The sequence below is a fragment of the Manacus candei genome, unplaced genomic scaffold (genome assembly GCF_025592945.1).
Source record: "Manacus candei isolate 608988 ecotype Guabito, Panama unplaced genomic scaffold, ASM2559294v1 h1tg000060l, whole genome shotgun sequence".
In the NCBI taxonomy this organism is placed as follows: Eukaryota; Metazoa; Chordata; class Aves; order Passeriformes; family Pipridae; genus Manacus; species Manacus candei.
Window position 1 is genome coordinate 1,476,021 of NW_026138108.1, and position 12,099 is coordinate 1,488,119.

At 38.0% G+C, this 12,099-nt stretch overlaps 1 protein-coding gene across 1 annotated transcript in view; it reads right to left on the reverse strand.

Moving 5' to 3' along the window:
- Positions 1-12,099, reverse strand: part of PDHX (pyruvate dehydrogenase complex component X) — a 173,812-nt gene that overhangs the window by 53,581 nt on the left and 108,132 nt on the right. The window lies entirely within an intron of this gene.

The window sequence follows — 12,099 nt, forward strand, 5'->3', positions numbered from 1 at the left end:
GCATATGTGTGTTGGGTTTTTTTACTTTTAAGATACTGTGCTATTGTACTAGCAAGTTTCTCTCATCTATGACAGATAAAATTACAGGTTTAATCTCCAGAAACCAGATCAACAAGAATTTTTTAAAATAGTTAAACATAAATTCTTGCTCTTTAATGAGCCTCACATTAGCTCCGATTTCTCTGATGGTAATTTCTGGTAATTACAAACAGAATACACTGGATATAGAAGAAAGAATAGGTCTTACGTTTAAAACAAAGAGCTGGAAGTCTAGATTTTGTGGCTGATCCAAGTGTTACCTTAAGGTCATGCCTTGAACAGTTCACTTTGATGGGAATTTCAAAAGAGCTTGAATGAATCAGATACTACCCTAAATCCCATTGGAAAGTTAGGTGCTTAATTTCATTAGGCTCCCCAAGGATTTAGCTGTCTTTGTTTCAATCAAGGAAAAAAAAAAAAGGTCGGTGGGGATCACCTTGAGTACATATCACTAGTGTATACCAGTTTGTCCTCAAATGCTTAACTGCTATTTCTTTCTATACTAGAACCCTGTAGTTTTAAGAAAAAAGGTTACATAAACTAATTTCACCTAGAAGAAATTTAAAAAAGCAAGAAATCAGGAACTAAGCTCTCCTGCTTACTCAGATACATATTAATATTACCACAAGTAACACAGCACAATTTTTATGACTTAAGTTCCTCACCTCCCGAAGGATACCAACTAGCTGTCTTTCCAGATGAAACATCTCTTTTAAGATGTCATTTTTAAATTCCTGTTCTCCAGACAAAGCAGGTTACCCTCACAGTCCCCATTTCAGTGCAGTTCCTGAAAACAACATCACTGCACTATGTCAGTAGATTACCCGGGCTCTGCAGGTTGCTGTGCATGTAACACTAATGATTACATTTCTTTTGTCTTTATGCTTCGTCTTATTTCCATGTTTTATTCAGTTTCAATCCTGCTTTTCTATAAGATTGTCCCCCCTCCCCTGATTTCCTTACAGTCTTTGAAACCAAATGTGAACTTAGTACCATTTGCATTCTGATTGAACTTTCAAACCCAAGAATATTTTTGTGTTAGGAAACATCTCTTTCCTGATTCATCTGCTATATCCCTGACATATCCAGGCATGTCCTGTTATTGTATGTTTGCAAAATTTTGGTACTTAAAACAGTTAATGTGCCTTTTGTATCTCAGACACACTAGGATTTTGCAAGCGTCTGTTGACTGCAAGAGCATAAGAGCATATGAGCAAGTATGAGACTGATTTCCTGTTAAGGAGTCACTACATTAAAAGGATATTTGCATAATCATAGACTAAGATAATGTAGGGAAAACCCCTGAGATCATTCTGATGCCAGGATTAAGCCAAGCCCAACATGTAATTTATTTGAATATATGAAAGCTGCTTCTTATCGTTCACTTCTATCTCAAGTCTCTAAGCACTTTAGTTGGCAGCAGCAGGCTCTAACTCCTCCTGGGTAATTCATTATCCTCAACAACTGTTAAAAGGGTTATTTTAAGTTTAACTTAACAGTCCCTGCAACTTAATTAATACAATAAAAAAATTATTCCTTTTATGATTTTTGTCATGTGTTCAAAATCAAGCTACCACATCTTCTTGGGTCATCATTTTATTTGATGCCCTCGCCTTCAGGTTATGATAACTTCGGAAATACTGCATGCACCACAAAAACAAGGGTTCAGGACTACACCTATAGAAAACATAGCAAGTGGGTTTTTTAACTTGTATATAAATGAAGAACTTGTATATAAAAGAAGGAGTTTGGCAGAAGGACCTCAAGAGAAAGTACATTAGCAATTAAAAATCAAGGCACACAACAGTGCTGTTTCTGAACATCTTAATACTTAGGGCTGGAGGTCTCTGACTTCCGTTTTAAATTCAGTTGCATGCTTTAAGTTTTTATTTGGAGAATTTGTCACACTTGTCACCTGGTACTTCCTTCAGTTAACATGCTGAGAGGCTTATGTCTAGGGGGCTGTAGTGGTGTCTGAAAGGTTTGGATTTTTTTCACTCATCTTGGATGAGTAAGTTATTTGGACCCAAAAGTCCAGTTACCAGGAAAAAAGAAAGCAAAAAATCCCAAGGCTGCTGTCATGCTCGCTTGCCACAGTTTAAACAAATAGGGATGCAAAGAGATATGGAGGTGTAGCAAGAGAGCAGCTGCTGTTTCTGAAAAGCAATTGAAGGAGGAGAACCCATTGAATAGCATTTCAGTGACAGCTCAGTCTATCAAGCCTCAAGCCATAGCACAAGAGGAGAGTAACATTTTAAGTGAGTGAAGAGCAAACATTATGATTCTTTAATTGTAGGAAAGGCAAGAAGAGAGAATACAATTAGGGTCTCAGACACCTAAATAAGAAAGCATCTAGTAGCAGTGGTGGCAACATTAGTAGATAAGCACAGTTAAGCAAATAGGATGATGATCTCCATCTACTGCAGTTTAAGCACTAACACAACACTTCCACTGTACTAGAAAATTGTACTGTATTTCACCATACTTTAACTATGATTAAAACAGCACAGTTCTAGTAGCCTGAATAGTTAGTTCAATATTATTAATAAAATATACGTGGACAAACATTGTCCTGTTTGAAACTTCTAGTCATCAGTAAAGTCCAGGTATTTTAAGTAGATTCCTACTAGATTTTGGGAATGCTAAAAACAAAACTATCCTATACTGAAAACTAGGAACTAATTCTATTCAGACCAGAAGAGAACAATGTCTGATCAAGTAGACAATAGTGTAACCCGAGTATAACCCTTAGTGTAACCCAAAACTCATATTGCACAAAATTAATTACCAAATAAAATGAAATGACAATACATTGCAACCTCTTCCCATGAGGAGACAATGGACTGAAGACAGTCATCCTACCTATATTTAATTTCTCTCCCTACTATATAGTCTATGTTTAACCCTAACTTGATAAAGATTCCCAAGCTGCAACGCTGAGACCAAAATTGTGGCATTATGCCATATAACAGCATTATGCAAGTCATGAGCTCTCCCTAATCATGTTTCTGTGTATGTGGAAATCTATGCAGAAATCTATATGAAGAAATTTATCAGAAGGCTTAATCTCTGGGGGAAAAAAAATCCTGAAACTACTTTGTTTAATTCCTTTATTATTAATTATAGGCCATTCACAGCTTAACTTCCAGAAATCCTCTGAGCTCTGTAATGTTCCAATCTGCCTTACCTCTCTTTACAGGTCTCTGATTTTTTTCCCTCATACCATATTCAGAATTGATCCTTACAGTGCAGGGGATAGTTTTACAAAGATTTATTCATGGAAGAAGTGTCCACACATGAGAACTGCTTCAGGATGAAAGAAGGAATACAGAATATTCATATGCGATAAAAAACTTCCATTGTCAGCACAAGGAATGAGCACAGGATTCCTGAAGAGGGGAATACAGTGCAGATGAACAGGAAGGGGCATGCTAAAAAGCCATGAAGAATAAGTGTTAAAACCCCAAAATCAAAGTAATACAGCAGGGATCACTAAAATGCTGCTAGCCAGGAGAGGTTAAAATCAGCATAGTTTCATGGGTTGCATTTTTACACCTTGTCAGCTATGCACTGAAATTGTGCTTTTTAATGCTACTAATTAATTAGATGAACTAATTCCATCTATAGACAAAATTCTCATTATTTTCTGTGCTTTTTAGTCTTAGTTTTACAAGATTAAAATGTCAAAAAGGCTAAGATGGGGCCAGAGATAATTTCACCAGGACAAATAAGGTAAGTAACTGAATCCTTCCTTGCAGAATTCTTGTGGGATATGTCTTTAATCAGTTGGGGTCAGCTGTCCTGGCTGTGTCCCCTTCTAACTTCTTGTGTATCCCCAGACTCATCACTGATGGGGTAGGAGGAGGTGGCCTCCATTTTATCTAAGCACTGCTGAGCAATAACAAAAAACATCCCTGTATTATCAACACTATTTCCAGCACAAATCTAAAATACTGATCCATACTAAATACTATGAAGAAAATTAACTCTATCCCAGCTGAAACCAGCCCAAAGATTAAGGTGTGATTTCCCAGTAGGGTGTAAATCAATTCCCATTCGGAGAAGTAATATCAGGTCTTTGACTCATCTGATCTGCCTAAGCTCTGTAAAGGTTTTGTACTTCCCTATTCGTCTTTGGAGCGCTTATAGCTTGAAAGCGCTGTCCAAAAAAAGAGGAGGTAGGTTTCTGATGTTTGTAATGAACTGCCTTGTAAAAATTTTGTATTCAAAGGTACAAAAAGATTTATGTTTTTAAAATGCAAGCTGTATGTGAAGTAGAATAAGGAACCAGTAGCACACAATATGAGCAGTAGGTCTCTAATCTTGAGCCATATTTGAGTGTTAGACGGAACAGAGCAGATAGCAGCCTCCTCCTATTTGAGAAATCTCAACCTAAATCCATTCCTAAGCACTGTCTTTAAAAAAAAAAAAGGTAACCAGGGATTATTAATTTTTTTCCTGAGGAGAAGGAAGTACCAGCTCCATCAAATTGCATCCAAGGCAGTTATTCAGAATTATGAAAACCCGGTACCTTTTTGTAATGAGGAGGTGCAACCAAGTTTCTCCCATCTCAAGAAGAGAGTTAAAAATTCAGTTATTCTAACTTTGGAGGGAGTACTCTCATTCCTTCTTGCTGAAAATGCTGTGAAACTATTCACTGGCTTGGAAAGAAGTAGCAGTGGGACCTATGAATCCTCAAGCAACCAATGGATCATTTACATGGGAAAGGGGAGTCCTGAATTCTAATCGGTGTTTAATTTATAGATAAAATCTTGAATATATGTCACAATTTTTTTTTAGCTTGAGCTAGAGTAAGATGAGTCAGCAGAAGGAAGTTTAAGTACTCTCACTCAGCAAAGCTTTTGTCATGGGAGACGCAGATATGAAGACCCTACAGTAGAAGAAGGAATTAAAATGTACTGGAGATTTTTGACTGAGTGTGATTTATATAACATGGAATAAAAAAAACCTACTGTTCTGTGTCACTTTTTTGAGAGAAATGTTTTATTCAGGGTCTGCCCCAGATGTCCTCACACCCTCCAAAGACATGTCAAGATTTTGGTTCATGGAAGGGTTTAGGTTTGATGTCCATGCTTGGCTATTCAAGGCTTTTGGTGACTCTAGGAAAAATTTAGATGACAAGGGAAAAACCTACGGATTAGACATCTCTAATAGAATTACTTGAGATGCTTGAGAAAAGTCCTTGATGCTTGAAATGGAGGTTTGAATAGGCACTTTAGAATAAATCTAAAGAAATTAGCAATTACAGCTTCCAAACTTCCCTTTTAACAAAAACCTCTTTTGCTTTCCATGATTCTTATAATCTTCTTTCCATTCAATCATTCATCTCAGCAAATTTTTCATTTTTCAAATTAGTAATCTTTAATAAACACACCCCTGTAATTTGCATTGATAATCCTTTTCCCTAGAAGAGTGGGTGTTGCTGCAGGAACATGTCCAGAAGTTGCTCTCCAACCAGTTACTACTCAAAAAAACACCATGCCAGTAGCTATTATGACTCAATAATAGATTGCAATCTCTTGTTATGTGTTAATATGGGATAACAACTCCCTTAGAATTTCCATTAATAATGAAGCACCTTAACAAAATACAGACAGAAAAACAGCTGCCGTGAACTTCCAGTAGATACTATTTCTGCAAGAGATCTCTTTATTACATTAGCACTCAAGACACTGAATCCCAATCTTCCAGACACCCAGGAAAAATGATAACAGACCCAATTCAATTGCTGACATATGTAAAAATGAGTAAATGCATTTTTATTTTTATACAGTAACACAGATAAATCATGCCTTTGTGAATATGCTTTAAATGCTACATTGTTCTTACTAGAAAGGTGTTAAGCTCAACTAAAATAAAAGCAGAAAAAGCCTTTGATTGTGTTGTATCAAAGGAAGGGAGTTTGTTGTACCCATGTAACAGTGTCATTGGTGGAGCCCTCTAGTCTAAAAGAAGTGGCTTAATACTGATAAGTTTTTATCTTGGAAGAGGAGTATCCACTTTAGGATTTGAATAAACAACCTCTTATTCATATGCTGCTTTATTTTGATAGTGTTCCTTACGTAGACCAAACATAGTTCTTTTTGTTGAGATGCAAGCATAAATGCTAGAATCCACTGGGAAAACCTATTGATTCAAAACTGCTTCTAAGAGAATTGACCAATAAATAGCTTTCTCTTTAATTTTTAGAAAGTCTAAAAGATCAAATTTTCTCTTTTATCAACCAAATATTCATTTCCACATTAGAAACTTAGAATCTAACTATTAGATGTGTTGGTAATTTAATTTCCATTCCCATTAACTGAAGCTGATTCTGTCTTGATCTCAGAACTAGAAGTTTAGGTTTGGAGAGTTAGTCACTCAAAGTGACACAACAGCAGTCTTTTTGCTTTGTAAATGAGATAGAGCATATGTTTCACCATGTAACTCAAATAACCTGCCCTTATCCAAATCATTTGCCACACAGGAGGACCACAAAACCAAAAAGACTATTTGATCTTCATTTATACATATCAATCAAATAAGTCTTTTCTTCCTCCTTCTCTCCCAGTTGCGCATCTTTCCCCATTGCCCTGCAGCAGAACATGGGTAAAAATAAATAAGGGCACTTACTTGATTTTTTCCATTTATTTTTTAATAAGTTATTATAACAGTTGTCCGTAATGTTTAGAGAGGTAGCAGGAGCGACATTTTCTTGCTGTGTTAGCTTGGGATTTTATGTGCAAACTTTCTCCCAAAATATCATTTTGTTTAAATACCAGTCAATTACATGACTGACTACTGGAAAATAACAAGTGCTGAACATGTTATCTTGAGTTAAACAAGCAAGTTACTGCCATTGCTGATAGAGTCACCAAATAATTAATTTTAGTGGGGATTTGTTTTCCACAGTAACTATGCAATTAACTTGTGTGTTTAGTGTTATTTCAAGATGGGTGTACTGTTCAACTTGCTTGAGTTATGCAATACAGGAGTTCTGTAGTTGATGAAATGTCCTGTAACCTGAGATCATTGTTACTGAATGGGTGGAAAGGTATCCACTCAGCAAAGTGGCCAGGGGTTAGTAACTAGAGAGAATGAACTGTTCGCCCTGGAAAAGCATGAAAAAAAACAGAAAAGAAAGACTACATGGAGGGAAAGGGTGTGTTAAAACCAAAACCAAACCAAACCAACAAAAACCCAAACAAAACAGAAAACCAAACACCCCCCCAAACAAACAAACCCCCCCCCCCCCAACACAACGGATAGCCTTGTATCAGTGTGACTCATGAAAATTCTGTTTTTTTCTGGATTTTACTAAGGCTTTTATGCTGTCCCTCATACTATCCTTTTGGACAAGTTGTCCAGCCATGATGTGAGTAGGTTCATGGTGCACTGGGACAAGAACCGGCTGAAGGGCAGGGCTCAAGGGGTTGCAGTCAATGGGGCTCACGTGGCTGGCAACCGTTCAGCAGCAGCATTCCTCAGGGTCCCATTTGAGGGCCAGTCCTGTTCAATATAGTTATCAGTGCTCTGGATGCAGGATTTGAATGCACCATTAGCAGGTGTGCTGACTATACTAAACTAAAGTAAACAACAGTGCTGTTGACTGTCTTAAAGGAGAAGAGGCCTTACAGAGGGATCTAGGTAGACAGGAGTTTCAGGCTATGATTAATGGGATAAAATTTATCAAGTCCAAATGCTGGATTCTGCACCTGGGATGGAGTGCAAGTGTGAACTGGTAGAGAAGTGGCTGGAGAGCAGCCCTGCAGAAGGGGACTGGGGGTGCTGGCTGACAGCTGGCTCAATAGGAGTCTGAAGTGTGCCGCAGCAACCCAGAGGGCAAACCCCACCCTGGGTGTATCAAACAGCATCACCAGCCAGTCAAAAGCTGAATACAGCATCACCCTGCTTTATTCATCATTGGTGCAGACTCATTTTGCATGTTATGTGCAGTTTTCAGCCCCACAATTCAAGAAGGATGTGAAGGTACTCATATGTATCCAGAGAAGGGAAACAAAGCTGGTGAAAGAGCTTGAAGTAATGTCCTATAAGAAGGGGGCTAAGGACTTTGGCTTTGTCTAATTTGGAGAAAATGAGGCTGAAGGGTGGCCTCATTAGTCTCTACAGCTTCTTAAGAAGGGGAAGTGGAGAGGCAGGAGCTGATCTTTCTCCTCAGTATCGAGTAATAGGATGCATGAGACTGGTTCAAATCTGTGTCAGGGGAGATAAATCCTGACTTGATATTATGAAGCATTCCTTTACAGAGAGGGTGGTCAAACACTGGAACAGGCACTCTAGGAAGATGGTCAATGCCCCAAAATTGTCAGTATTTCAGAAGCATTTGGACACTACCCTTAATAACAGGCTATAAATTCTGGTCAGCCCTGAAGTGGTCAGGCAGTTGGACTAGGACTAGATGATTGTTGTAGGTCCCTTTCAATTGAAACATTCTATTCCTATTCCTATCCTATCCTATCCTATCCTATCCTAAATGATCTCAAGCCTGAAAATATCTGGCTTTCTTACGTGGATTAGGTCAAGACACTGACTGGCCAGAGCCACATTTTCCTTATCTGTGAAAAGGGGATAAAATTCCTTTCTGCTATGCTTTGTAGATTATGACCAGCATAATATGTATGACCTCATGGTCAACTGAGACTGCTTAAGTACTGTTAATAAATAAATATAATACTGGGGGGAAAGGAGAGGAATATGAAGGAGAGAATAAAGGAAAGAAAAGAAATTAAGAAGGTAAAAGCGAAGTCAAACATGACAAAGACTTTAAGATGTCATGGGGACATTAAGAAACACACACAAGAAGAAAACATTAAGAAAAACATGGGGTGAAGGACTTAAAACAAGAGTATCTAAAGGGCAGAAAAATAGTAGAGCTTAGAAAAACATTTACTTAATAAATATAGTTGATAACAGAAAAAACAGTGGTTGTGTCATGAAACAATGAATACTCTGTGGCAGACCATGAATTTTCCCCACGATGAAAAAACAAGTTTCCTTCCTCTGTAATTGCTTGCATTTGTCTCTGATGTAGCCAAGCATCCTGGACACTTCTGAAATGAGAGCTCCTCAGTGCAGAAATTCCCAAAGAGCAGAGTAGGTGAACCAAAGTACTTGCAGAGAAGGGCTACTAAAGAAAGTTGCCTTGAGGGCTACTAAATTTAGTACTAATTAAAGTGGTTGTTTAGCAGCTCTGTGGTTCCAGTCTTCCAAAGGATGGCCAGAGATGACTTTTACAGTTTATTTCTGTGTATGTAGTGCAGCTAGCACATCACTCCTGATCCCCTGGAGCAAAGGTGATTACTTTTCTTCCTTTTCTCTCCCTGTGGAAACTTCCAGAGTTACCAGTTCAATGGAGTTTAGCCTTTTGTTGGTTTCTCTTATTCACCTGTACTGGCCCAGATACTGAAAACAAACATCAGCCAGCCATGATTGAAGTGATTAGGTTTGACTTTCATTCTTAACCTTTGTGTTGATGTTGACTCAGCTCATTCATCCTCCCTCGAGCATGATAAAATTAATGCCATGCTAAAAATAAGCACAGGGAGATGGTCCCAGAGGTTCTTGAGGTAGGGAATGGCCAGGGACTTCAAGCTCAAAATATTGGTGTGAGCTGTAGAAAGAGAGATCAAAGATGGGAGAAAAGGCAGCAGCTTTGAGGAGCAATGTGCTGGAAGAAGTCTTTCATGCCTGGCTGGGAATTAATTACAATTTTGGCATTGAATTATCTTGATCTCAACGGGATCCTGTTGTTTTTGCTAGAAACCTGATGGCTCTCCCAGGAAGTCAGACTCAGAAGTTTTTAGAGGATTGTATTTTTGGTTTTTAATTTGAGGAGGGGGAGAAGCTTGGGGTTTTGTTTGGGTTTTTTGGATGTGGGGAGGGGAGACGATTAAATAAAAAGAAGAATCCTACTTTGCAAAAGGATTAGCAAAACAGTAGAGTATTTGCTAGCATTCCCCCCTCCCCAGGATACTGCATTATTATGAAAACATTACACTAATGTTTTCTAAAGTGACTTCTGCTTTTATTTGTCTGTGTCTCATTCCACATGTCCAGTACCTCTGTTAATTCACACAAACACCTTGGTGGATGAGCTACGCATGTGAGACACCTACAAAAGCTACACATATGTTTTGGTTCAAAAAAGTGATCCAGTGAGGTAGTGTCTGTAACAGATTTCTTGAAGGCAGAACGTCAGCTTCAGTCAGCTGAGTAAAAAGGTTCAGCAAAAATAACTTTGTTTTATTCCCAGGGATGGCTAATCAACAGCCTGGGAGCAAAGTCTGGTCCCCAGCTTTTTAACAAGTCCTACAAGTCTGTGAAATGGAGTAATCAGGCCAGCTAATTTAAAAATACTGATATGTGGAGTGGGGAAGGGTGAAGACTGGGTCTTGAAATTTTTGCATAGTTACTGCTGCACTGTGCAGATGCATCTGTGTCTTGCTCCCTTAGGTCAGTCTAAGAAGAAAAACAACACCCAAGCATCAAGAAAGTCACTATCCTCAATTTGTGCAAACAACTAATAGAAAGAGCCCTATAAACTGGGATATTCATATATCCCAGCAAATACAGCATGCATGTATTTTTCATACAGGGCAAATATATAAAGGAATTATTCCTTACTTGACCTAGGGAAACACCACACCCATTCTGCACACAATTACATCTTTTATGTTCTGCATGAAAGAATATACTGCAAATGAATCTTAGTGCAAAGTTTAAATAAAGAATTACCAAGTAATAATTAACTCAGTCTGTCATTTATTATGATGAGGCACTAAGGTAAGGTCAGTTTCCTTTAATGCATTTCAAAGAATGTACTCATTTTAGAACAGGTATGACAAGTTACACAGAGTTCTCAAAAGACATAGTGTTCTCTCGGCTTAGTGATGTCCTGTGTATTCATTCTTATTGCCAGTTTTGACCTAATTACTAATATCACAGCCATGGTGACATGCTAAAAGCTCAGTCACACTGAAGTTATGACCCAGAACTTTCACCTGTAACCTCGTCTGTAAAGTTAAACTACTGATCTCATCACTTCTGCAATGAAATGCTTTTCATTGCAGGACAAAATATATTAAACTGGTTCAAACATGAGGACTCTCAGGTTACATTTTATTCTTAAGCTCCATTAATGTGGGAGACTTTTTGGGCACAGGTGGTCAACCAGAAAACTAATGAAACAGACCTTAGTATGGACAAAATATTTTACTGTATACTAAAGAACATCCTACAATGGAAATATTTTTTTGTTCTAACTTCCTAGTCTGGATGGTGTTTTGAGACCAGGCTGTATAGACTTACACATGCACTGTTCCACAAATCTATTAGCATTCTTCCATATTACTGGGCAGGATTTACCTGGTGCTGAGATTCTGTTGTGGCACTCTAGTGCACTGCAAATCACCTACCAATGAAGTCTTATTTCGAGATTTTTGGGTTAGAGATAATGATAATCTTACAAAGTTACTATTTACTATTTATATTATAGTTGCACCTAGAAACCCCAAATGAAAGGATTTCGTTTAATTAGGTGTTTTGCAAACAATAATAAGAAAGAGTTCCTGCATCAGAGATCTAACAGGGTTCTTATCGGACAGGATAAAAGTGATGGTTGAGAGAGATAAAGAAGGTGGGAGTGGATTGGAAAAACTGCTTTACGGTTGTAAAGCAAACAGACTTCACTACAGCTCACTACTTGCCTAACTGATGGGAGTGGTTCACGAGCATCACAGCAGAAAAAGGTTTTGAGAAGGGATTTAGAGGAGGATAAGGCATCAGCTTTATGGATTTTGGCAAGGACTGGTTTCTGCTGCTAGGTGCTGGAGCAGAGAAAATATTTAAGACTTCTGCCTGTCACTGAAAGAAGCACAACTGCTTGAGAAGTTACACTAGGTGACCATCCCTCACTTTAAAATTAATTGACTGCTATAACCTATGGTGAAAGATGACTTTTCTGATTGACTCAAGCCCATTTAACATCTATAAACCAGAAAATAGTTTTAATTTTCATCTCCTGTGAGTACACATAATTAT